Raw genomic sequence first — 24,804 nt, forward strand, 5'->3', positions numbered from 1 at the left:
TTCAATATACCTTACAGTTCTTCCTTTTCTTTCCTGATCCCCTTGAGACATTGGATATTTTTGCCACTATCTACCCTCCTTCTCCCTCATCTCCTCTGACATCAAGGAGCCAAGATCCCTTCTTAGAACTTTAGAGTTGTTCTTCCTCTCCTATTTGGCACCTCCTCCCCTCTCATTGGCCTAGGATCTTGGGGGCAAAAGGGACTGCAAGTTCAGCCCCAGAGTCAACGTCGATGAAGTGATCTCTGCCCTGTTTTATAGACAAGTCTACTGAGGCCAAGTGTCTGCTTCTACCTGAAATTAGAAGAGAGGATTCCAATCCACGTTCCAGCCCCTCAGGACCTCCAGTGGCCTGGTTTCTTATGGGGGAGAGGGGAGGCACCTGTCCCTCTCTTTGTTCCCCACCTGCCCCTGTGTCTTTGAGCTGTGTGCAATTTACATCTACCCGTGCCCGCATTTGCATGAGACACACAGACACACACACATGCAGAACTGCTCCTGGCTTGAACAACAAGGGGATGCCAAATGCCGTTCACATCTTTCTGGGGAGGAGCGCCTCCATCCTGATTCTCTCTTTGCCAAAGTGCCATACGTACCAGACGTACATATATTCCGCGTGAATTTCCTTAATCTCCTTCACAGCTGTCCCTTTCCACAGCCTCTGCTAGTGCATTCCCAAATTACTTGTCTCCTGGCTGCTAGAGCAGCCTGTTCCCTGACTTTTCCATCCCTTTAACAATAACAAAAAAACAACGGTCATAATAGCTGCCATTCAGGTAGCCTCTATTATGTGCTTGGTATTGGACTAAATGGTATTGCATCTTATGGAGCTCTGGAATGGAAGCATTATTAGCCCCATTTTATGGGGGGTGGGGAATGAAGCTCCGAGTTTAGATGCATCACACAGGGTTGGGGCCTGAGCTTATGAACTGGCTAATTCTGAGACTTGGGTAGGTAACCCCTGTCAGGCTGACCTCTGATGTCCACATATAGCCCAGTCTGCCACAGTGATGACCACAAAACAGGGAAGGGTTCTGGACGGTAGCAGTTAAGAAAGTGTACCATTTCAACCTCTGATGATGCCCTTTTCTGTCTGTGTGAATTCAGATGAGTCACTTCACCTCTCTGAGCCTCATTGTCCACTCTGGGAAATGTGTATCACAGTGGTACTGAGCCATACGGTGTTACTATGGAAATAGATACTATGCTTGCAAGCACTCAGCCCAGTTCTCAGCAACCCCCTCCCCTCCAGTAGAGGTTGGGTTATTAAAAGCATGTTGTATAAAGAGATGGCTTTGGTGTCCGGCACTCAAGGCTGTCTTGGGCTAGGCCCTACCTTTCTTTCCACCATGAAGGCCCTCTGCCACCATCTTGCATCCCACTCTTTGGCTAGAAGGGGGTCCTCAAATCAACAAATCAAACCTCTGTTGATTTTTGCAGATGTCTAAGCATCTGCTTTTCACCTTCTCTGCAGAATTGGTTTGTCTTAGATGTCCAACTCAGAGACTGACCCCTATCTTGTTTCTTCTTTTTCTTGCTCTTTGGAGGATACTTCTTTCTTCTCTGAACACGACCTTGGGTCCTAGTGTGTGTCATTCCCGAGGTCCTGTGTGTGCTGGGATGAAGATACAGGTACATCTGCAGGACATTATTTTACTTTCTTTTCTTATACTTTAAATGCCACTAGATGGAAGGAACTCTGGGTCCCTGAATGACTGTGTGGAACAATGGCCTGCTTCATGCCAACTCACATTAGACTGTAGTGTGAGCAAGAAATAAACCTTTGTTGTTCTGAGAATTGGAGGTTCTTTGTCATAGCAGCTAAACTGCCCTAATACATCTAACTAAAATTTATTCATCTTCATACACTCATATTGTTCCAGAAAGAGTTTATTCATTTAAAAGTATATTTTAAAAATAGAATGAAAGAAAAAAATACATGTGGGAACATATAGAACACTCAGAAGTTTGTGCTATGGAATCCAATACCCCTACCATGTGCAGATCAAAAATACAGCTCTAAGCTTCCTAGTAGCCAGGGCAAAAAGGAAGATTGTTCAGTTACACACTACCCAGAGCCTTTGAGATAAATAGAAACATCATTACTAAGGACAAATACAGTAAGAATTATAGAATTTTTTTTCCCCAACATCTTCATTAAAAAGATCAGCAAGTGATTGCGGCACCACTCATCACATCCAGTACTTTTTCTGTGTAGCAAGCCCTTTCCCATGTTATACTTTGTTTGAACACATGAAAATATATATAAAGACAAACATGTACATAGTACTGAGTTCTCTTGATACATCTCACAGGGAGGTACTCATGCTTCTCTGCAGTCTTGGGAATAACCTGAAGGAAAGAGAGTCCATCCTCTTCATGTCTATTTTCATGTTGTATTACAGAGTCTGGAACATGGTGGAAACACACAATGAGTATTACCACTGTTGATACTAAATATGTGTGTGAGTGTGTGTACTGTGTGTCAGGCCAGCACTTTGTGAACTGTGAGTTCTATTCTGGAATCGTGTGTGTGTGTGTGTGTGTGTGTGTGTGTGTGCGTGAGATAGTATGCTGTGTATGTGGCATATGCATGTTGGGTATGTGTGTTCTGAATTGAGTGTGTGTTGCACATATGGATGTTTTGTGTGCCTGGTATGTGTCATGTGGATGGCATGGGTGTATCTTGTGAGCACTGTGTATGTGGTGCATGTTTTGTGGGTGATATGGGTGCTCTGTGTGCATTGTATGTTGTTGTAGGGGATGTGTAGATAGCCCAAGTGTTGTGTGTGCCTTGTTTGTAGAGCAAGTGTGTTGACATGTGTCCTCTGATATCTCGCATCCTGAGTGTCTTGCACAGTCCCTGCAGATTTTGTGCACATTCCCTGTGTGTGACTATGCCACTGTGTGTCCCTTTTGTGAGCTCAGGGCTCTCTCCTGGGTGCTGCCTGTGGGCTTGTCATTTTGCACCCCCGCCCTGTGCAGGCTCCATGCACGCATCTTTGTGTGTGCCCTGTGAGTCATTGTGGATACATCTAGAAGGCAGTGACTATTGTCTTCAAACAGAGAACAGCCATTAACACATTCATTAATTAGGATCATGTTGACACTTCTATTGCCAACTAAAAACATCTGTTTGTTTAATCAGAGTCTCCTTAATTCCTTACACTTATTCTCTCAGTGAGAGAGGATGGGCTTGCTTTCCCCCACGTGTGTACACTGGGGTTTTACTAGGTGGGGGCACAGGCTCTGTCAATATTGTCACAGGGTGACAGCTCTTGGGACAGCCCATGGGCTTCTTAACAAACGAACATCCCTTCAATGAATGAAGAGTCGTCCATGGGTCAATTTGCCAGTGGCCAGTGCTTGTGTACTGGAGTAGCCTGAATGACACATTATAGATCAGATGTAAGAACTCCACCACAGCACTGAGTCTCGATGCTACCAGGCGTGATATGGTGCTGGGCATGCCATCTGCTCCATTGCACTCTTTTTCCAACCGAGGATTGTGCCCTGAACCCAGCCACAAGCAGCCAGTAACCTTGTTGGAGTCAAATCCTCTCTCCCATAACCTCAGTTTTCGTACATGTAAAACAGGATGATAAAAAAATAAAACTAAAGATTCAAAGGAAACATTTCTAAGGGAAATACTCATTATGGTACCTGGAACCAAGGAGATGCCAGAAAAATGTCACTTCTGTCCCTTCACCCTCCCACTTCACATGAATTCATGGGGGTCCAGGGAGGATAACTGAGGAAAAGACTCAAGGTCAGGGATGGGCTGTGGTCACAGTCCCCACCAGTGACACCACTGGCCATGCGGGGCATGTCCGCTGCATCCCGTCTCTGGGCCAGGCAGGGCTGGGTGCTGGGGCATAGAGGCTGATGGGGATTTCACTCAAGAAGGCGGAAAAGAAGAGCCAGCAGAGGTTATGGAAGAACAAATGTTCTCAGGGCTGGGAGCATGAAGGAGAGGTGCTGGGTGAAGCTGACAGGGAGGAAGCAATGGGCCATGAGGGGTTTTTTGCTTTGGGGTATTTTGTTTTGTTGTTCTGCGTTTTATTTCATTTACTAATATATTTGGATGTTTTCATAGTGAGCATAAACACTTCTACCTCATTCTTCTAAGCAATTGAAATAGCTTCTTATAAATGTATCAGGAAAACATTGATAGACTGTAGGTTATCTCCAGTTTGAGGATATCCCAGAGTACCTCCTAGCAGGGAGTCAAAGGAGGTGTGCAGAGGTGCTCTTAAAAAATGTTACTTTTGCCATTTTAAAATTGTGGTAAAATGTATATAACATTGCAATTTATACCTAATTGAGCAGTGACATCTTTGATGCCCTCTCTAAGCACAAGTTGACACCAACACTACTGCTTTTAACCTATAAAATGGCTCCCAAGCTTTTCTCCAAAGGATGCTTAGAAGATTCTATGGGGAGATGCTTAGAAAGGCTTGCTTAGTACATGACCATCATCCAAGATCTGGGCTTTATTATTGGGACTCTGCACAGCCTAGTGCTCAGGGGCCCAGATTCGGGACTCAGGCTTGCCAACTGTGTGACTTTAGGACAGTTACTGCACCTCTCTGAACCTCAGTTTCCTTGTGGAATTGTGAAAATTACATAAGATAATACAAATAAAGTGGATGGTGCCATTTAGATGTTCAACAAATGATATTTTATCTTTATTTTAGCATCATGATTACCTCCCGCTAATTCTATACTTGAGGAAAAACTGTTACCTCAGTTAAGCTTTATAAATTTCTGTTTGCAAGTTTGGTCCAGGTGATGCTACTACACATCTTCTTTTCTGTGTACCAAATAATGCTGGCAGATCCATTTTGCTCCAGCAAATGGTGGTGAAGTAAGTGGTGAGTCTGTGCAATGACAGCTTCATTCCGTTTCATAGCAGAGTAAGACTTCCAGGTGAGAGGAAGGACTGAGTCATATTTCATGTTCCCTGAGAACTAGATACTGTCTTAGTTAATCCTCACAGCAATCCTTTGACAGTGGCACCATACCCACTTTATAGATGAGGAAACTGAGTTTCAAAACCCTTAGGCAATTTGCCCAAGATCACACAGCTGGTATCTAGGGGAGTCAGGAATTAGACTTTGAATCCAACTCCATCTGTGCTTTTTCCTTTACATTAAACAACTCATTTATTGGATGGGTGGACCTAGAAAAACTAATGGATTTGTCAGGACTCTTTAGTATTCAGAGACGAAAACTTCATTCAAAGTAATTTAGCCCTCAAAGAGGACTTTATGGGGTCTCAAAACTAAAAGCCTAACCTGGATTCATGTGTGGCTGAATTCAGAGGTCCACCAGTTTTACCAGGACTTGGTAAAACTCTTTCTCTTTCCCCATATTTCCATCTCTCAGATTTGTTTTCCATTGTGCTAGAAATTTATCCATGATGACAAGGCAGTCCACCATCGATTCAGTTTTCTATCATCCAAGCCTTGCAACCCCAGCTAAGAGAGGTACAGCTCCAGGGAAAGTCCCAGAATTTACCCTGATTGACTTAACTCAGGTCACATGTGTGTCCGTTAGCCAACCCTTCTGACCTTGAGAATGAATGGGATGCTCTTATTGGCCAGATCTGATCCACATGACTACCTTGGGATTGGGGAGGTCACATTCATCCCCTGCTGGACCAAATGACCACGGGGTGAAGATTTTCCCAGAGGAAAATCTGTAAGCTTAACTGAAGAATGGAAATGCAGCTGCTGGGTAGAGAATAGGAATGAGCATTCACTCCAGCCAGCTTTGGATAATGCAGAAAGGCATCGAAGGGGCCTTAAAAGGCACTTCAGCAAGTCTAAAAATGGCAGCATTTATCCCCAGCCAGCCTCCAGGCAGGGGGATGGACCACGTGACTTAACTCAAGTCCCTTCCCAGCCAGCCTTTTGGGACAGCTCCAAACAGGACTCATTGTTCTGGCAAATCCACCGAAGCCTTGGGAACCAAAAAGCTAAGGAAAGCACAGGACCATCTGCCAGGGTCCTTGCCTTCCCCATCCACCCCTCCCTCTTTGTCCTCTTCTCCATCGTCTTCGTCGTCTACTTTTAATTATGAAATGTCTATTGCTAGACTATTGATCTCCTGCTTGTAAGAGCAGCTGGGGTGATGTATGGTGCGTGAGTCCCTTCATCCCACAGCATGATTGAATATTGCCTTCGACGAAGTGCTTATTAGTCACACGTTCCAGAAGGGGTGGAATAGCCTGTGGCTCTGAGGGAGGGCTTACTGGGGAGGACTGACAGTCCTGGGGGTGCAGTGAAGAAGTTCCCTTTTGGTCTCCCTAAGGAGAAGCACGGACACTTTTCTCAGCCCAGAGGGACAGGCTGTCCCTATTGACACTTTCCACCCCCAAATCAGCCACCAGACTTTCACTCAAAAACATACTATCTCCTCTTCTTGACAATGTGCCTGAAACTCTACCATTAATTAGGTCATCCCTTGGGCTAATGAAGTTACCCATAAGGGTTAACATGAACATGAATTCTAAAATTACTATTACTATTAAACTAGTCACCATTTATTGAGCAATTATCCAGTTTTTTTTTTTTTTTTGCATGTAAAGAAATAGTTTCAGGGAAACCAAGTATAAATAGACCAAAGTGCTCAGATTGGTTCTCACTTGGGCAAACTTATCTCTGACTCCCCCAGGCTGAACTCGAGTATGCCCCCTTTAAGGTAACATGTTAACCCATTAGTATAGAGTTTTAGGAGGTTGGGGCAAGCAGGACAGCCAAAAATTGCCTCAAGGATAGAGATGGAAAAGATGGATTTTAATTCACCTGATTGTTTCAACTCCCTGTGTCTCAATTTTCTCATCAGAAAAGTGGGAAGGCTCATAGGATTATCATGAGAATTTAAGGAGATACTTCATGTAAAACTTTTAGCAAGGGGACTGGCCCTTAGCAAATGTCCAATAAATGTTGGCAGTTTTTGAAAGCAGTATTCCTATTAGCCATTCAGGGGTCTTTTTCTCTCTGTATTGCATATAGTAGGCATTCTGTAAATGCTTATGGGATTAATACACTTGTCCTTACCTTTATGGCAAAAAAAATTTGAGCTAGACCATTAAGGATACTTTAATCATTCCTTGCTCTCATCCCTGTGTCAGTAAGAGCTGCCCAGAAATAATGATGGTGGTGAATCTGGTGATGATGGTCATGATGATGGTGGTGGTGGTGATAATGACAGCCACCATTCTTGAGGCAGAGCCCTAGATTTGGATTTTGTGAAGGGGGTTAGGTGAGTTAGAATTTCTGAAGCCTTGCGAGGGGCGGGGTGGATTTGGGAAAGGCAAGAGTGGAAAGCCCACTTTTTAAAGAATCTCTAAGTCTAAGCCCCAACTATGAAATGATTTATGTCCTAATGTCCACTCTTCCCCCCCACTCCTATGCTCAGGAACCAATGATCAGCCCCAGCCCCCAAACCAGGATACCAAAGATAAAATACAAACTCCACTTCACAGCCTCCAAGGGCATTCAGAGTCTGGCAGTTGCAATTCCCTGACTTCATCTCCTGATTGTTCTCTCCTCACTCCAGCTACATGAGCCCTATTTCTGTTATCTGACTAGATCCAGTTCTTTCCAAGGGCAAGGCCTTTGCACTTTCTATGCCCTCCGCTTGACATCCTCTTTTCCTGGCTCTTGACATAGCCAATTCCTTCTCATCTTTTAGGCATTAGTCGAAATGTCCCTTCTTTAGAGATACTTTCCCTGATCTTTCAGCATAAAGTATCCCCATTCCACCACATGTCATCCTCTATCCCAACATCTTGGCCATTGTATGGAGGACAAAGAATTAAAATTAGTGTCTAAATCCTTGTTTTCTGTCTCCCTCACTGGAAAGAAGGGAGAGGAGTTCAAGCTACCTTCGTTATTGCTGTGTTCCCAGGATCTTTCATACAGTAGATGCTCAGCATGAGGCTTCTTGATTGAAGGAATGTGTCCACATTGCAGGGGGACCTTCTGTGAAGGCATTGACCCAGTGGATTATGGAAAGCCACTTCCCAGGTGATGGGACTTCTCTACAGTGGAAGGTTGAAAAGGAAGGGACATCTCTGGTTCTGAACCCCCATCTAGGGTCTTTGGAGAACTAGACTTCCCCATGGGCTGGGCAAGGATAGGAAAGGAGAACTTGGGCTGGAGGTCAGGGTCTGCTCTTGGGGAGGCAACCTGAGGGAGAGTGACCAGCTGAGGAAAAGATTCAAGTCAAGGGTCTTGGGGGAGCTGCTGGGATGATGGAGATTGGAGCCTGGAGAGAGAGAGAGAGAAAGAGAGAGAGAGAGAGAGAGAGAGAGAGAGAGAGAGAGAGAGAGAGGGAGGAGAACAAGATAGGAGAAGAGAGATGGGGGGTAAAGAAGAGAATGTAGAGGAATGCAGAAGAAGGAGTGATGGAGTGAAAGAGAGTGATGGAAAGAAAGATAAACCAAGGAAGAGATAGAGAGAAAGTGAAAGGGAGACAGAGGGGAAGAAAGTGAGATGGAGTGAGAGAGAGAGAAAATGATATGTAGAATGAAAGAAAGAAACCAAGAAAAAAAAATGTCTTTTATGGGAAGAACAATCTGTGCAAAGGTGAGAGAGGGGGATTGACAGGAGCACATGCCCCAGCCTCAGCCAGAAGTCCAGAGACCTCCCATTTCAGCACTCTGGACAGAGATGCCAAGCATTTACCTGTGTGTGACCTTGGACAGATCATTTCCCTGTCTGGGCCTTCATTTCTTAATGATCAAATGGGGCTGCTTACACCTGCTGGCATTGGCCCAGGGATGGTACAGAGCAACTCCTACTTAGAGCTACCTGGAGAGTCTTAGAGGATATTGATGTCTGAGCCCAGTCTTCCAAGTATTTTTATTCCATTGTTTTGGGACAGGGCCTGGGCAATGACATTTTTAAGACCCCTTGCCCTCTGCCCAAGTAATTCTAATGTGCAGATAGTAGAAATTAGAAGCTCTAACCAGTAGATAGGAACTTTTGAAGAAAACCAGCCACTGATATTTCCCAGCCCCAATGTATATGTTACACTGATAGAAAAACTGGAGCCCAGAGAGGGAGGTGGCCTGCCCTGAGCCACACAGCCAGTGGGGCAGGCATTTGGATGCTGAGAAAAATCTGGAAGGAACACAGTGCTGATACAGTGGCTTAGCAACACCACCTCACTTCCCAAAGGCTTCCCTATCACCAGGCTGGCTGACACCTCTAGCCCCATGGGGAATCTGTAGGCTCAATTCACTTCTCGCATGGATGAACCCCCAGCCACAGAGGAACCTAGCTATGTTAAATGCCCTTTCCTCATTTGTTCTCTGACCCATTTCACATCTGACAGCTCCTCAGCAAACCCACCTGCTGTCCTCAGTCCTAGCCAAGGAGGAGACAGGAAGAATTAAAGTGCCACCCCACCCCCACCCCCACCCCGGACGGATGGACGCTGACCAAATGTTTCATGCTTGGGCTCAAACATGACTACTCTGGATTGCGCAATGGGCACACACACCAGGGGAAGAATCATCACTGACCTTTGCGGGGTCTCCTCAGTGGCCAAGTTCTTCTGTGTGGGAGGAGGGTTGGGCAGAGGTTAAGTTTGCTGACTCTCTAGCTGCCCAGGTCCAAATGCTGGTTGCCTCTCTGATCTTGTGGTGAGGCAGAACAAGCAAATAAATCCTCCCAACCCTGAGTTTCATCACCTGGAAAATGGAGTAATAAGGATCTCCCCCTGAGCGTCTCATAAACTTTCTTGAAATATATTTTGAGTATGGTGGAAATGTTTATTAATGAGAACTGCAAAGAAAAGCAAAAAGAAGGAAGAGGAGGTGAGGAGGAAAGGGAGGAGGAAAAGGTAATGACGATGATGACGATACTCCTGATTACTTTGGTAACTTGTTATGATCTGTTATAGATGGAGTAATTAAGAGAGGCAAAGTGACTTCCCTGTGTTCACACAGCAAGATAACAGCAAAGCAAAGACAAAACTCTCCCTCCTTACTCCATTCACCACGATCTGAGTCTCCCAATTAGGAGACTCTCAAAAAAGCCTATTTTCCCTTGGAGTTGTCTGCAGCCCTGAGGATGTGTTTGCTCCAGCTCACCCACCACTCCCAGCATCAGTGAGGAAGTTAGGGGTGCCATACATAGAGAGCAGAATGCTGGCTCTGCCTCCTTCAGTAAGTCACTCCTCCTCTCTGCGCCTCAGTTTCCCCTCTGTTCAATAGGAAGGGCGCTGAGCTACGTGGCTGCTGAGGCTTCCGAGAAACTCATGTTCTGGGGATCTCTGGGATCCTGCCTGTGATCTACACGTCACAGTTGGTCCCAGGAGCTCAGGGAGTCTCTGGGGGCATTTAACAGCTTCCAGATTCTACCTATGGGGGATTCCACTGGTGTCTGGGGAGTTTTCTGGTGGAAAAGCATATTTCAATAGATGCAGACTCGATGGGTGGGTTCTCTGGAGACAGAGGAGCCTGGCAAGATGAAGAGAGGAGGAAATCTCCAGGGCCGTGTGGGTCCTGGAGGCTGCAGAGGGGAAATCTGGGGAAGTAGGTGTAGCTCATGAGACTGCTGGACAGCCACAGAGTGTTGGAGCATTTGCCGGGGTTGTCTAGGGGAATCTCCCCATCCTGTGGAGCCTGGCCGTGAAGTCCACCAGAAGAGGCACCAACTGTGTCAGCGGGATTGGGAATCAGACACTCATTTTGTTAGAGGCAGAGGACCAGGCAAGCAGACAGGGACAGCCAAGAAAGCTATGAACTGGCTACCCCTGGCCTGTGGTCACATCCTGGCTCTAACACTATCTGTCCTTTGACCTTGGAAAGACCTCTGCTCCTCCTGGGGCAGCGCTGGCTTCCTCAGCCACCTCTGTTCCAATGCTCATAGTCCCTCCTGCGCCCTTTCACTGAGAGGGGCACAGGACAGATAGGAATGGGGAGGGTGTTTGTTTGGGTTTTGTTTTGTTTTTAGTGACATGGTGGGTAAAAACTCATGAGGAAAACAGGTTTTCTTGCTGCCCTCACTTTCCTGCTCTCCGGCCAGGCACTGCTGCCTGCACCTGCATGTCAGCGAGAAAAGGAGCAATGCACTTATTCAAAAAAAGGCCAAGAATGGAGGGAGGGAGTTCCGTCATGGCTCAGTGGTAACGAACCCGGTTAGTATCCAGGAGCACAGGGACAGTCCCTGGCCTTGCTCAGTGGGTTAAGGATCTGGCCTTGCCATGAGCTATGGTGTAGGCTGCAGATGTGACTTGGGTCCCACATTGCTATAGCTGTGGCGTAGGTTACAGTTCTGATTCAACCCCTAGCCCGGGAACTTCCATATGCTGCAGAGATGGCCCTAAAAAGACAAAAAATAAAAATAAAAAAAAAGAAGGAGGGAGGTAAAGCTGCATTTTCCGTCTTTGGTTTGGACACTTACTCATTGTAGAATCTGTCTTTTGCATAACAATTAGAAGCACAAGGCCTGGGGTTTGCACCTTGGCTCCACCACATCCCAGCTGTGTGGCAAGGGCAAGGAAGTTGGCTTCTCTGAGCCTCAACTTCCTTGTCTATAAAATGGGGCTGATCTTTTTCCCTCTGTGAGTGTCAGACTGCCCTTCTGTATCGGAAATCAGCACGTGCACTGATAATCAACATTTACATACATATTGTCTCTCTTGTTGGATTTTTAAAACGCACAATAGTTAATATGTATAAGGTGTTCACTGTGTGCCAAGCACTATTCTAGGCACTTCACAGGTATTCATTCACTTGACTGTTCTACAACTGTGTGAATTCTGTGTTGTTATGTGAGCTGCCTGACAAATGGGGGAAATGGAAGCTCTGAGAGGTCAGTCTCTTGGTCAAGGCCACTATCCTTAATGCAGCGGAGCTGGAATCCAACTGTGGTTTTGTCGACTTCAGGCTCGTGTCTTATCCTCGACTCCCTAGGCCTCCTGACACCCAGGCTATGTCCTGGAAGTCAGGCTGCTCTGGGTACCCAGCTGTCCCCCATCCCATTGGGTTTGTCAGCCCAGCTCAGGGTCTCTTCCCCTTCAGGCACACTGGCATCCTTGCTCTGCTATCCCCACTTTAGAACAATCTTGCTGAGCCCTCTGCAGGGCTCTAGCCAAGGTCCTGACTGATTATTGACAAATTAAAAATATAAGCTATTGACCAGACACTGGGATGGAGTCCCGGAGCTGAGGACCTGAATCTCAATGAGGCAGCCAAGCGTGGAGATCGATTCTGCAGGTGGAGGAGGAGGTGGACAAATTGCCCCCCTTGCCTAATGCAGAGTCTGATGCTCTGGTTAATAACTGCCCAGTGGGAAGTGGGGGCAGACCTCTGCTCGAGTCAGCTCTCTCCCCACCCAGCAAGGGCCCCACATTCTACACATCTGATCCAACCCTCTGCAGTCCCTCTGGTGTAGGAGTCACTGGCCCCGCTTTATAGATGGGTCCATTCAGAGATACACAGGTTTTGCCCAAGGTCAAAAGCTAATAAGTGGAGGGGCTGGGATTTGAACCCCAATTCTCCTAACTGTAAAGCCTGGAGCTCAGAGACTCAGGCAAACCATAATTTCAATCCTATCTCCATCCCTTTTAACTGTGTGACTTTGGAAAAATCACTATACCTCTCAGAGCATTAGGGCTACTAAAACCTACCTGGAAGGACTGTTATAGAGGTTGCATGAGAAGGCAAGAGATAGTGCTTTCTGCACTGGACATCTTCTATATGCCTCTCTTGAGCCTCTTGATCCTTCTCCAGCTGCAATTTGACCCATGTGGGCTGTATCAGCGGGCTCCCTTGCTCTCTGGTGTCCTGTATGCTTTGGCCAATGGGAGGTGATGTTAGGAGGACAGGAGGAGAGTGAGGTTGAGATATTTCTTTCCTCTGCACCCTCCCTGTCTGTCTGTGGGTTGGCAGTCCTGCACTGTCCTCCCCCATGCCTCCCTTTCCACTGGGACTAGCATTACTCTTCAGGACTAGCGCCATCTCTCCCGTGGCTCCTTTAGGCCTAGAGATGGAGGGGCCCTCTGCCGTTGCTACCCCCAGGTGCCGCTGCATCATCCCTTGTTGCTGTCCCTCTCCCTGTCCCTCACTTTCAAAAGTACCCCATTCTTAAATCCTCCTAGGTTACCCCACCAAATGCACCATCAGTTTCCCGCCAAGACCCTGAGGGTCCACTTTCTAAACTGTAAAGTGTGGTGCACATGAAAGGGCTATCCTTAGAGGCATTGCCACCATTGTTACCCCTGACAGAGTTGCTCTCTTCCATTCATGCATCACCACTCACACACCCCTGTTAACACCCATCCTGCTGAACAAACCTAAGTGTTTGTATAGTGGCTGTCTTTCCTGGACTGTGACCTCCTAGGGCAGAGCCTGGATTTATGTGGCACTGTCTCTGGCTGCACACTCCCTATGACTGGGCCAGGGTCTCAGAATGTTTTACAAATAAAGGAGCCTCAGATGACTTTCTCTAGGTCACATGGCAAGCATCTGATGTGGGACTAGCACTTGGGTCTCGCATAGCTGGCATCTGAAAATGTCTGTTGAATGAATGAGTGAGTGAACAGAAGAATAGATGAATATTACCCCTAGAACCAAGAGATGGAAAGTGCTCCTTCTTGACTCCTCCTGGTGCAGAGGTACTTGCCTAGAGTCGATTTTTGCCTCCCAAGAGCCACTTGGCCATGTCTAGAGACATTTTTGCTTCTTACAACTTGGGAAGTTTGCTACTAGCATGTCATGAGTAGGGGCCAGAGACGCTGCTACACATCCTATGATGCATAGGACTGTCTTCACCACACTTATTTGACCCAGGATGCCAACAGCACCAAAGTTGAGAAACCTTGCCGTATCCTGTGCATTTTTGAGGCTTCTACTTGTCCAAATGTCCCCAAATTGAGAGCAGCTTTTCTTTGTTTCTCCCCCCCCCCATTTGCACCTGCAGCATATGGAAGTTCCTGGGCTAGGGGTCAAATTGGAGCTGCAGCTGCAGCTGCAGCTGCAGACCTATAGCACAGCAACAGCTACATCAGATCCTCTACCCACTGAGTGAGCCCAGGGATCAAACCTGCATCCTCATGGATACTATGTCAGGTTCTTAACTTGCTGAACCACACTGGGAACTCCAAGGGTGGCTTTTCTAATTTTACTGACTGGCTTCATTTTTTTTCCTTATTATAAAAATAATAAGTGGTTATAATAGAACATTTATAACATAAAAAGGAAGAAAATTAAACATTGTTCCCAATTTCCCAAGCCCACTGTTAATTCTAAGACAAATATCCTTCCACTAATATTTCTGCATTTATGCAGGTCCATATAGCCACTTGCTCACACGTGATTGAAGGTCATTTCAAAAATGCAGTTTTCAGTGTGACATTTTTACCACATTCTGTCTTCATCATTAGTTTTTTACAACTTTCTAAAGGAACATACAGGATCTCATCATATGCACAATTAGTTATCTACTGCATATTTGGGATGGTTCTAATCTTTGTACCTGTTATCTTCCCTGAGGATGGGTTCTTGGAACTGGGATTACTGGGTCAGAAACTGAATTTTTAAGGCTCTTGAGAAGTAGCTAGATACCTTCCTGAAAGGTGATTCTCACCCCAGTGGTGGTCAACGGCCGGAACTCACCTTTCCCTCGCCAATACTCATTAAAATCTGTGCCAAACCAACAATTTGCTTCTTGTGAGATTGCCTTTATGCATTTTTTTCATGTGTTCCTTAGTCATTCACATTTCTTCTGGGAACTGTCTGTTCATTTCCTTTGACTTTTTTAAGGGAAAAAAGTGTTTTCTATTTGATATGCAAGAGCCTGGTAAAAAATATGGAAGGCACTAACCACTTGTTTATCATAAGTGTTGCCAATATTTTTCATCCGTTTGTCAGCTGGATTTTAATTTCATTTATGATGTCTTTAGTTACACCTTTTTTTTTTCTTTTCTGTTTCATTTCAGGTACACAAATCTATCCAATTTTCCCTTCCTTTGTGATTCATTTCTGTGGGGTTTTGTTGTTATTCTGCTTAAGAAATGCCTTCCCCTCCCTGGTATCATTAACTCTCCATTTTTTGTCTTCAAATTTTTATTAATTTTTACATTTGGCTCTGCGTTTACAAAATCCATCTGGAATTTATTTTGTTGTATAAAGTAAGAATCTAGGTTGCTATTCCTTCTCTCCACCCCACAAAAAAAGGAATACCACTTACTCTCCTTGGGAGAGAAAGTCAAAGCACAGTAAGGGTCTTCTCTGAGGCTCCACTGAGACCCTGCCCCAGGCTTCTCAGAGACCACGGTGGGCTCAGCATCCTGTGGCCACAGAGAATGAGGGACACACTGGCCTTCCTCCTCCAGAAAATTCTGAGGCCCATGTCATAGCAGATTAGGCCATCAAAAGACCCGGTGCTTGGCACTTGTGCAGCATGCTTGCCTGGTGTCGCCCTGCCTATGTCCATTTACCTTGTCATTCTTTGCCTTTGAAATTAACTCAAGCTGGATGCTGCTTTGGTAAGACACCTTCTGAGTTTTCTGTAAAAACTGCACTGACCTCATTCTTCATGATCATGTTCTGTATCGCCAGCATGAGGGGCTGCGTCAACCCCCAGCCAGCTCGGTGGAAGAAAGGTGATCAGGTTGGGCTTGGGTGCAGGATGTGAGACTCCCCTCACATCCAAAATACCTGTGACCTCCAGCGAGGCTCTCCCTGCACCTTGCTGAGTGCTGTGTATTTGAGGAGTTAAACAGCTGTCCCGTTTCCCTGAAGGAGCTGAGCCTTCAGTGGCATAACACATGTGAATTGCTTTCCACTGTTGCCAGAACATGATGGCCACCTGCCCAAGAGAGGTTAGCTACAAAAATCACACTGCTTTTTCCATTCTCAAAGCAGAAGTGAGCATTCCTGTCTCAAGGGCCTGATTTGAGAGTGTTTATGAGATAGAATTACAGAACTCCTTGCATATGACTTTCTGGGTTGGGGAGGTGGTCAGTGAAGAGTCTCAAATCATGTCTTATCAAGAGCTCAGGACCTAGAAGCTCTAGGGTTCACATTCCTCCCCTCCCCCCAATCCCATCGGCATACCCTGGCTGAGGCACCTTGTCCTGCCCAGTCTCTCCAAGCCTCGATTTTGTCATCTGGAAATTAGAATAAACAAAAGTCCTGCTCTCCCTGTATTGCTGTCTCCTGTATTATTTTGGAGCACATCTAGACACCCTGTCATTTCATCTTTGCACAGTGCTATATCTACCTCTGAGAGATAAGGACTCTTTTAAAATATTTTAAATTAAATTTTAAGCCACTATGTTATTATCACCTTGGGTGGTTCTAATACACACTCAAGTCTGAGATGCTGCCCTAGATGGTCTGTTGGCTCCATGAGGTGAGGGCCAGGGCTGTGCTAGTCACTGTAAGCATTTACCAAAATCCTGCTGAATGTCAGCAGTTTGGGTTAGAACTTGGAGTAAACAAGGAAACAAACGGGAGATAGGATGAGTTAAACACTTCAGTGAAGGAAGGAGCCAGACTTCATTGGCAAAAGGAATTTTTTTCTCCCTTTTTTGCTTCTGCAGCCCCAAGCTTGGAGCTTGGCACTCTAGGGAAGGCACCAATCAGATTGTTGCCTGCATGTTGGAAAATATTTATGTCACCTACCAAGCTGGGAGCATACTCAGCGGGTTTCCCGGGGCCGTCTGATAGACAAGGTCGCATCCCAGCAGCTGTGAAGAAGAAGGCGTGCCGGCCTGGCAGCTGTGTGCGGCGCTGGAGGCTGCCAGCAAGCCTGGCATCACACGTTAGAGGGAGACACACTTCTGTGACCACCAGCTCGAGGGCAGTGTGGAGTGGGGGGATTCTTGCTGCCGCAGACAGCTCTGGGGAGCTGCAAGCCAGCTGGGGGGAGCGTGGAAGCTGTGAAAGGACAAGGAAAGGGCATGGACCAAGGGATGGGGGCTGAGTAGGAATGTAGAATTTAGGAGGTGCTGACATCATGAAAAGTGCTTTGAAAGAGTCATTTCCTTGAATCTTTGTCACATCCCTTGAGATGGTTAAGGTCGTGACCATTTTATAGATGAGGAAATTGAGGCTTTGAGAGGGTTGATGAAACATGGAACTGGGACTCCATCTCTAGTTTGTCTTTCTCTGCAAATCAAACATTTATCATTGAGCCATAACTCCTATATATATATTTAAAAACCCATAAAAAGCAAAGATAAAAAAACTTACCACCAAATATTATCTATCTTTCTTCTATCCATCCATCCATCCACCCTTCCATTCATCCATCTGTCCATCCATCCATCCATCCGTCTATTTCTAGTTTTCTGGCTATTGCTATTTATCAACTAGCACTCAAGCATGAAGTTGTATCCTGTAGGGTTGGAAAGACCTCCAATTTTGATTACAAGAGGCAGAAAGCCCTGAGGTCGTACATGCACAGGATGGAACTCCAGTGATCAACCTTACTTTTCCACATGCCATGAGGATGCGAATTGCACTAGGCTGCCCTGTCTGGTTGTTAAGAGTATGGACTCTGGGGTCATTCTGCCTGGGTTCAAACCCCAGATCTTCCACTTGTTTTGTGGACTCAGGCAAGTTATTTTCCTCTCTGTGCCTCAGTTCGTCACCTATAAAATGGAGATATGAATAGGACTTTTAGGATAGGTTTTGAAGGTGAAATGAGTGAATATTTGTAAAATGCTTACCATGGTGGCTGGCCTACAGGGAGCCGTATTTTATATAAGTTGCTGTCTCAGTTACTCTTGTTGTGTTAAAAAAAAAAATCACCCCAGAACTCTGTGTCTTAAGGTAAGCACAGCCATTTATTATGCTCACAGAGTCTGCGGGTTAGGAGTTTAGATGGCCGCAGTGCAGATGGCTTGTCCCTGCTCCATGATGTCTAGGACTTCAATCAGAGGACTTGAAGGCTAGAAACTGGAATCATTTGGAATCTCACTTACTTGCCTATTTGATGATTGATGAGGGTTGTAACCTGTGACCTTAGTTGGGACTATAGACCATTGCATCCATCTGCAGCCTCTCCATGGAGCTTGGGCTTCCTCACAACATGGTGGTTGGTTCCAAGCCTGGGCATCCCAAGAAAAAGACGATCCCATAGAAGCCATGTCCCTTTTCTGACCTAGCCCCAGAAATCACATGTTATTACTATTAATGCACTTGTGTTTCAGATTAGTCTCAAGCCCTCCCAAGCTCAAGGGGGAAGGGAATAAATTCTACTTCTTGGTGGGGTATGCCAAGGCTTTTGAAGAGCAGAGAGAGTTGGACATATTGCTGTGGCTCTTTTTGGATATATACCAATTGCTACAGCCATGATTGGCCATACTCAAGCAGCAGGCCTGGGGATCTTAGGGAAGGAGGTCTCAGGAAGCTCCTGTGGTCAGGATTACATCTCCCTTTGTTCACCCACAATGTGTACCTTCTGAGGTCTGGTAGCATCTCCAAGATACTCAGGTGCCCACCTTCCCCACCATCTGGCCCCCAACCTCGTTTTGGTCTTGGGGTGCTTTTCCTGCATCCCTATTGCCCTCAAAGATGTGCTCCATTACTTTACACTTCAGGGTATCCTCAGACAAAATTTAGGAAGAGCTCCTAGCTTACTTACCTTCTCCCTGAGTCAGGGCAGTACTACGAGCCTGGCTCCCGACTTGAGTGGAAGGGGAAAAAAAGGACATTCATGCTTTGAGCTAGGCCCAGGACCAACTCAGAGAGGCATGAGCAGCCCACTCTCCCTCTGTCTCCTCTCTCCTTGCTGATGGAGGGCTTGGAGGAACAGGGAGAAGACTGAACAGAGCTGGAGCCTTGAGAAGAGCAGCAAAGAGTTGAGAAGCCAAGTTCTAGTTTCAACCAGCATTTACATGGGTGAAGTGGGAATACAGGATGCCTTGGGTGCAAACAAAAAATACAACCCAAACAAGTTAAAAATGTTTACAGACCCCATGTAACCTTCCTCAAGGCTGTTAGCCCAGATGGAGTTTCACAGTCACGTGCGTGGTTGTTCGGCTAAGGTGTCAGTCTCTTCCTCTGTCCTGTGTTTTCAGAGAGCTGGTGTCCTGTGAGGGGAAGGACTGTGCCTGGTTTTGTTGACCATTCGTGTCAGTGCTCAATATGTGGCAGAAGTAACAGAGCATGTATTAGCTAATGAAATCATTGATTCAATAAATCAACCTTCCCAAGTATCAACTGCAGGACAGATGTGGTTCTAGGACATGGGATACAATGGCTAGTGAAACTGGCATGACCTTAATTTTCATGGAACTTCATTCTAATGGAAGACAGTAGACTCTGAACAAGATAAATTAATTAATGATTTAAGGTCAGAGGGCAAGAAGTGCTCTGTGAACATTAAAAGGGGAATAAAGGATAAAGAGTGACAAGGAGTTGCTAATTTATATCAAGAGTGATCAGAGAAGGCCTTTTGCAAGTGGTGAAATTTGAGGAGAGGTCTAGTGAAGGAAGGGAGTAGGCCATGGGGGTGTCTGGGAAAGAGAATTTCTGGCAGAGGAGAGAGCAGAAGCAAAGGTCCTACAGCACAATGTCAGAGAGATTGAAGTGGGGTGAGAGGGGAGAGCAAGGGGAGACAGGTCAAGGGGCAGCTCTTTAGTGCCCTGTAGGCCATGGTAAGGATGTTGGCTTTTATAATAAACATATATAAAGTCAAATAAATAAATCAATAAATGAAACAATGGAGAGATGGATGGGTTTATGGGTGGAAGGATAGATGTGTGTATGTATGTGTGGGTGGTTGATGAATAAATGGAGAGATGTGTGGATAGGTTAAGGGATAGAATTGAAAGATGGATGAATGGATGAATGGATCAATAGATGGATGGATGGATGGACAGGTAGGTAAACAAATGGATGGGTGAATGGATGAATGGTTGGATGGATGGGTGGATAGACAGATGAATGAATGGATGTATGGCTAGATCAATGAATGGATGGATGGATGAATGGATGAATGGATGAGTGGGTAGGCAAATGTATAGACAGATGAAGGGATGGATGAATGGATTGAAAATAGGGGGATGGATGATGCATGGATGCTCATGGATGGGTATGTAAACAGATACCCATCTACTGGGTGGGTAGATGAATGCTTGAGTGGATGAGTGGACAGACAGGTGAATGAGTGGACAGACAGTGAATAGGTGGATGGATGGATGGATAGATGGCTGGATGTACAGATGGACTGTTGGTGCCTAGGATCACATGCACTAAATTAAACCTCTGTCATTCTTTCTCAGTGTTGCCTTTCCATTTCTAACCCATGTTAGAGCCTCATTCCAGTGTGGAAAATACTCCAGGAGGAGTGGGGCATGGCACAGTTGATGCTCAAATACTCTCAGGGGCACAGGCTGGACCTTAAATAATGCTTTTTCTTTCATAGGAAGAGCCGTTCTGGTGGTGCAGGCACAAGAGGCGTTTGGGGCAGGCAGCCGTCACTAACAGATTCATTAAGCTCGCTCCAGAGCAACGATAAAAAATCAATTTAGTTCACCAGGCAGTTTGAACAGGCGCCAGGAGCAGGGGAGCCCTCCCATCCGTGAGCTCGGGGCATGTGGAGAGGTGCTATGAAACTGGTGGAGCTGGTGCATGGCAGCGCCCCATTGTCAGGGAACCCCCACTGCAGGCTGCAGGAGCTCTGACGGGACACCCTGGGAGGGGTGACTACAGGCCAAGAGTGGACTCCTTTGAGCATCCCAGGCAGTGCTGCACACACATCTGACTTGCTGGCAAGTTGGCCATGATCTTGCTTCCCCACTGCCCTGAGTCCTTCATTGATATGCTAACAGTCCCTGAGAGGTGACCAGGTGCAGTGCACTGGGCTAAGGGGCCTGGGAGGTCTAGGCAAGGTCTCTCCCTTATGGAGCTCCTGGTCTGGCTGGGGATCAGATCTGGGCCCAGTGAAGAGGGTGGGTGTGAGCAGAAGGGTGGAGAGGTCTCTCAGAGAAGAGAAGAAGGGGAGAAGGTGGCATGAGGGGATCAGCAGAAGGGGGAAATTTGCATCCAGGAAACAAGTAACAACTCAACATAGGGTGGCTAAGGGGACATGCAATGAAGGGAGAAGCAACCGGAGTATGTCCAGGGTAAAGGGAATGCAAAGGATGGTGCAGCACCTCTAGGCTGGCAGCAGTAGGGAGCCCTTAGCACCCCAAAGACCTGGAGGAGAGAGAAGTGGGTGTGACTGGGACCTGGGGAGAGGTGAGGCTGAGAGACAGCTGTCCACCAGGGCCTGGACTGCAGGGTGTGGAGTCAGGACCTCAAATTCCCCAGCCTACCTTGCCTTCCACACCCTGAGCCACGTAAGGATCAGCATCAGGAAGCCAGGGCTGAGTGAGCCAGATGATGAGGTCTGCAGAAGCTATGTTCTTAGGGCACAGGGCTGGGGTATTCATATGGGGGAGAAGCTAGAGGGGCAGATGGAGAACATACAGCGCAGCCCAGCAGAGACTGGGCTGACACAGCCCAGTGACTCAGCGTGGAGAGAAAGGGCTCATCTGAGCCTCATCAGGGAACATCATGGCGCCCTATAGAGTCCTGGATGCATCTGGGATGAATGAGCTTGTGGCATTTTCCTGGGAGAGACTGGATGAAATGAATGGATGGAAGTAGGCAGGAGGCGGGGAGGGCCAGAGATGCATGGAGGGGCAGGGGACAAAGTGGTGGGGTGGAGGGAGTGAGAGAGAGAGAAGCACAGATAGGGGAATAGGACGGACAGAGAGATAGACAAAAAGACATAGCGATGGAGGGGGGGGAGGATGGAGAGAGAGAGAAGAAGAGGAAACATGTGAGAAGATGTAACCAAAGGGGAGAGAGAGAGAGGAGGAAAAAGAGAGAGAACAAAGAAACAAAGAAATGAGAGAAAATGATGGAGGGGAGTGGAGGTAAGAGCAGAGAGGAGGACTCACCCAGGCTCGGGTCATGCTGGGGGCCCCCGAGGCAGGCAGGGCATCAATGCAGGGAAAGTCAGGGCACGAGAGCTGGAAGGCTGGGGAAACTGAGGCTCAGGGATGGGGAGTGACTTTGTCAAGAGCATCCAGCAGGCTGGGGCTTCACTGCTGCACCAAGCTCTCATTTACTCTGCCTCTTCCCTTTCCTGGTCGCACCAAAAAGCAACCTTGAAATTAGAACTGGAGAGAAATAGAATTTCTCGAACACGTACTATTCGTCAGGTATTTAATGTATATGAACTGGCAGGTTCCTCCACCTAAGGGTAGTGAGTCTGTATACTATGACTATTTCCATTTACAGACAGAGAAACTAAGGCTTGAAGAGGTGACTCCACCAGGACCTGGCCGAGTCTAGGCTGAGACCCCAGTCCTTCTGGCGTCAGCTCGTACCCACACCCCTCTGGGTTTGTGGCCCGTGGCTCCGGACCCTGAAATGAAGAGGACCATGTGTGAACAGGGTGGAGGGCAGAGAGCTCTCCCCATCATTCCTCCCTCTGCCAAGGAACGCAGCCAAAATTCCTTGGAATCTGTTGCTTTATGCTACGCGCAGGGGAGAACAGTCAGACAGGGATGTTTGTAATGGTTTCCAAATGTCTGGCCGCAGCTGCCTCCTCGGCAGTGAGAGACGAGGAGCCCTGGGGGTGGGGGAGGCGTGGGCTCCGCCTCTCTCCTCCATTGGGTTTCAGGGGTGCTGACACTTCTGGAACCTGGGTAGAGGGATGTTCTGTTCTGGACAACGAGCTAGGGGATGAAGGAGGGAATGAAGGGACAGTGCAGGGCATAGCTTTCCTCATCTGTAAAATGGGGATAGTTACACCATGAGCAATCACTTCCCATTCCTCGAGGTCCTTATGTGCAGTAACCGTCTCAAGGATCCCATTGGCACAGCCACTGGACAGGTGATATCCCTGAGGCTCAGTGGTAAAAGCACTGGTCTGAGCCATATAGGGATGATGGAGGGAGCTCTTGAATCCAGTTTCTTTGTTTCCCAAATTCTTGCCCTTATTGCACGTGGAGCCAGGAGCAGCGGTAAGTGCCAGTGAGTCCTCTGTGAGTCAGGCAGACATGATCCCTGTGGCGACCGTCATCACTGATAAGTCACCCCCTTAACCAAGAAGCAGTTTCCTCTTCTTAGAATAGGGCTTGAGGGTCTCAGACTTGTAGGGTTGTTGTGGGAGGCTGATTGGATAGGATCAGGAAACCTTTCCCATCATAGGTAGGCACACAGTAGGTAGTTTTTAATAACATCAATAATATAAATAATGGCTGATTATTTGTAACTGTCTAGTGCTCTTCATATGCTTTCTTTCCTTACTCAGTCCTTTCTCCAACCCTAAGAGCTCAGTTTGATCCGAGTTTATAGAAAGAATGAAGCTCAGAGAGGTTAAGTGGCCTGCGTGAGGTCACACAGCTAGGATACGGCTGAGTGGAGAGAGTCCCTAGGCGTTTTAGTTAATATATGCATGTGAAAACATGCCAATCTGTGCCTGCAACATAGCTTAAAAAATGCTAGCCTCCCTTTTTCTCCCCTATGAGAAATATACTTTGTTCTTCTGGTTTCATAGATGGAGATCTGAGGTCTGGGCCTGAAACCACATGCTTCAACCATCTGACAGCATTTACTCCTGCACCAGGTTCCAGATTCTGGAGAAAAGGGCTCAGAAAAGTCCTCCATAAGGTCCCTCCTCCGATAAGACTTCTTCCTGCAGAATCACATCTCCATTAAGGTGGGTTAATCATGATTTGCTTTTAATTTACACATACCTGGTTTGTAGATGTCTGAGTAGAAATACAAAAGAGATTTGTTGCAGCAAAGAGAGAGGATGATTCCACTTGCCCCTGATCCCGCTATTGAGAGAAGACCACCGTTTAGCATTTTGTTATTTGTTCCTTCTTAGTACAATTGCCATCATTGTGAGCATACAGAAGACTCAGGTCTACATATATTGATTTTTTTTTCCTGAAAGCCAAGTCTATTGTTTTCTATTGATGAGAATGGTAAGTACAAAAGGATGAGAAGATAAAGTCCTATTTAGAGGACAGGTACCTCTGTTAATGTTTTGGCACTGACTTCTCTGGGTGTAGCCCTCACACACACCCCCCCAACCACGCATATGTATTTTTGACGTCATTCAGTTCTGATTTTGGGTTAAGGTCTCAAACTCAGAAGCCCCGGCAGCTCACAGGAGTGACTGCAGGGGTCGGATGGAGGCCCAGCCAGCTGGACTTCATGTGTCCCACCCACGGGGACAGCTGCTATTCCTCTCCCGGGCAGCGGCCTCACAGGAATGCAAGCCCAGCTAGACGCCGTGTCCCCATTTCCAAGAAATTCCAGAAATCTAGACTTTTTTATATGAAAACTCCCATTTTAAAAAATATCGCAGCCCATTCCATTGAAGTAAAGTGTACGTAGAACAAAAAAGACACACTGTGGGGCTGCCCTGATTCTGCCCCCTCTGTCCTTTGTGTTGGGCAGACATCCACGCGTGGGGTCGGTGTGCTTTTGCGGAGCAATCCCTCATGCATCCGCCATGTGGGGTTTGAGTTGGAAGGGCCCTTTTCTTCCCAATTTTCTTCCTTGCATGTTAGCTTCTTCCCAGCCCCCTCCCTCCCTCCTCCCCCAACCCTTAACCATTCAATTTTATTAATGGTTGATTTTCTTTTTAAGCTGTCCTGAGGCTGCTGCAGGCTCCATGGTTGCCAGTGGCTGATCGATATCTTGGCAGGGGGTGGGGGGAGGGTGTTATTTCATCAGCTAAGTGCCAGGTAATCTACTTGGTAAATCCCATAGCCTTCCCAGGCAGAGAAGGCTGGTAAAGACCTAAATACACTGCCCAG

At 46.8% G+C, this 24,804-nt stretch overlaps 1 protein-coding gene across 2 annotated transcripts in view; it reads left to right on the plus strand.

Moving 5' to 3' along the window:
* The window catches only part of LOC146396625 (uncharacterized), a 506,518-nt gene that overhangs the window by 191,326 nt on the left and 290,388 nt on the right, over nt 1–24,804 (plus strand). For both annotated transcript variants that reach the window (XR_014827715.1, XR_014827717.1), the window contains exon 4: nt 23,532–23,693. The gene's annotated coding sequence lies outside the window, so the exon portion shown is untranslated. The remainder of the gene's footprint in view (nt 1–23,531; nt 23,694–24,804) is intronic.

The sequence above is a fragment of the Sus scrofa genome, chromosome 14, assembly GCF_054392235.1.
Source record: "Sus scrofa isolate SSC_HxYL_T2T_F1_AM1 chromosome 14, Sscrofa_HxYL_maternal_Yorkshire_Landrace_v2.0, whole genome shotgun sequence".
In the NCBI taxonomy this organism is placed as follows: Eukaryota; Metazoa; Chordata; class Mammalia; order Artiodactyla; family Suidae; genus Sus; species Sus scrofa.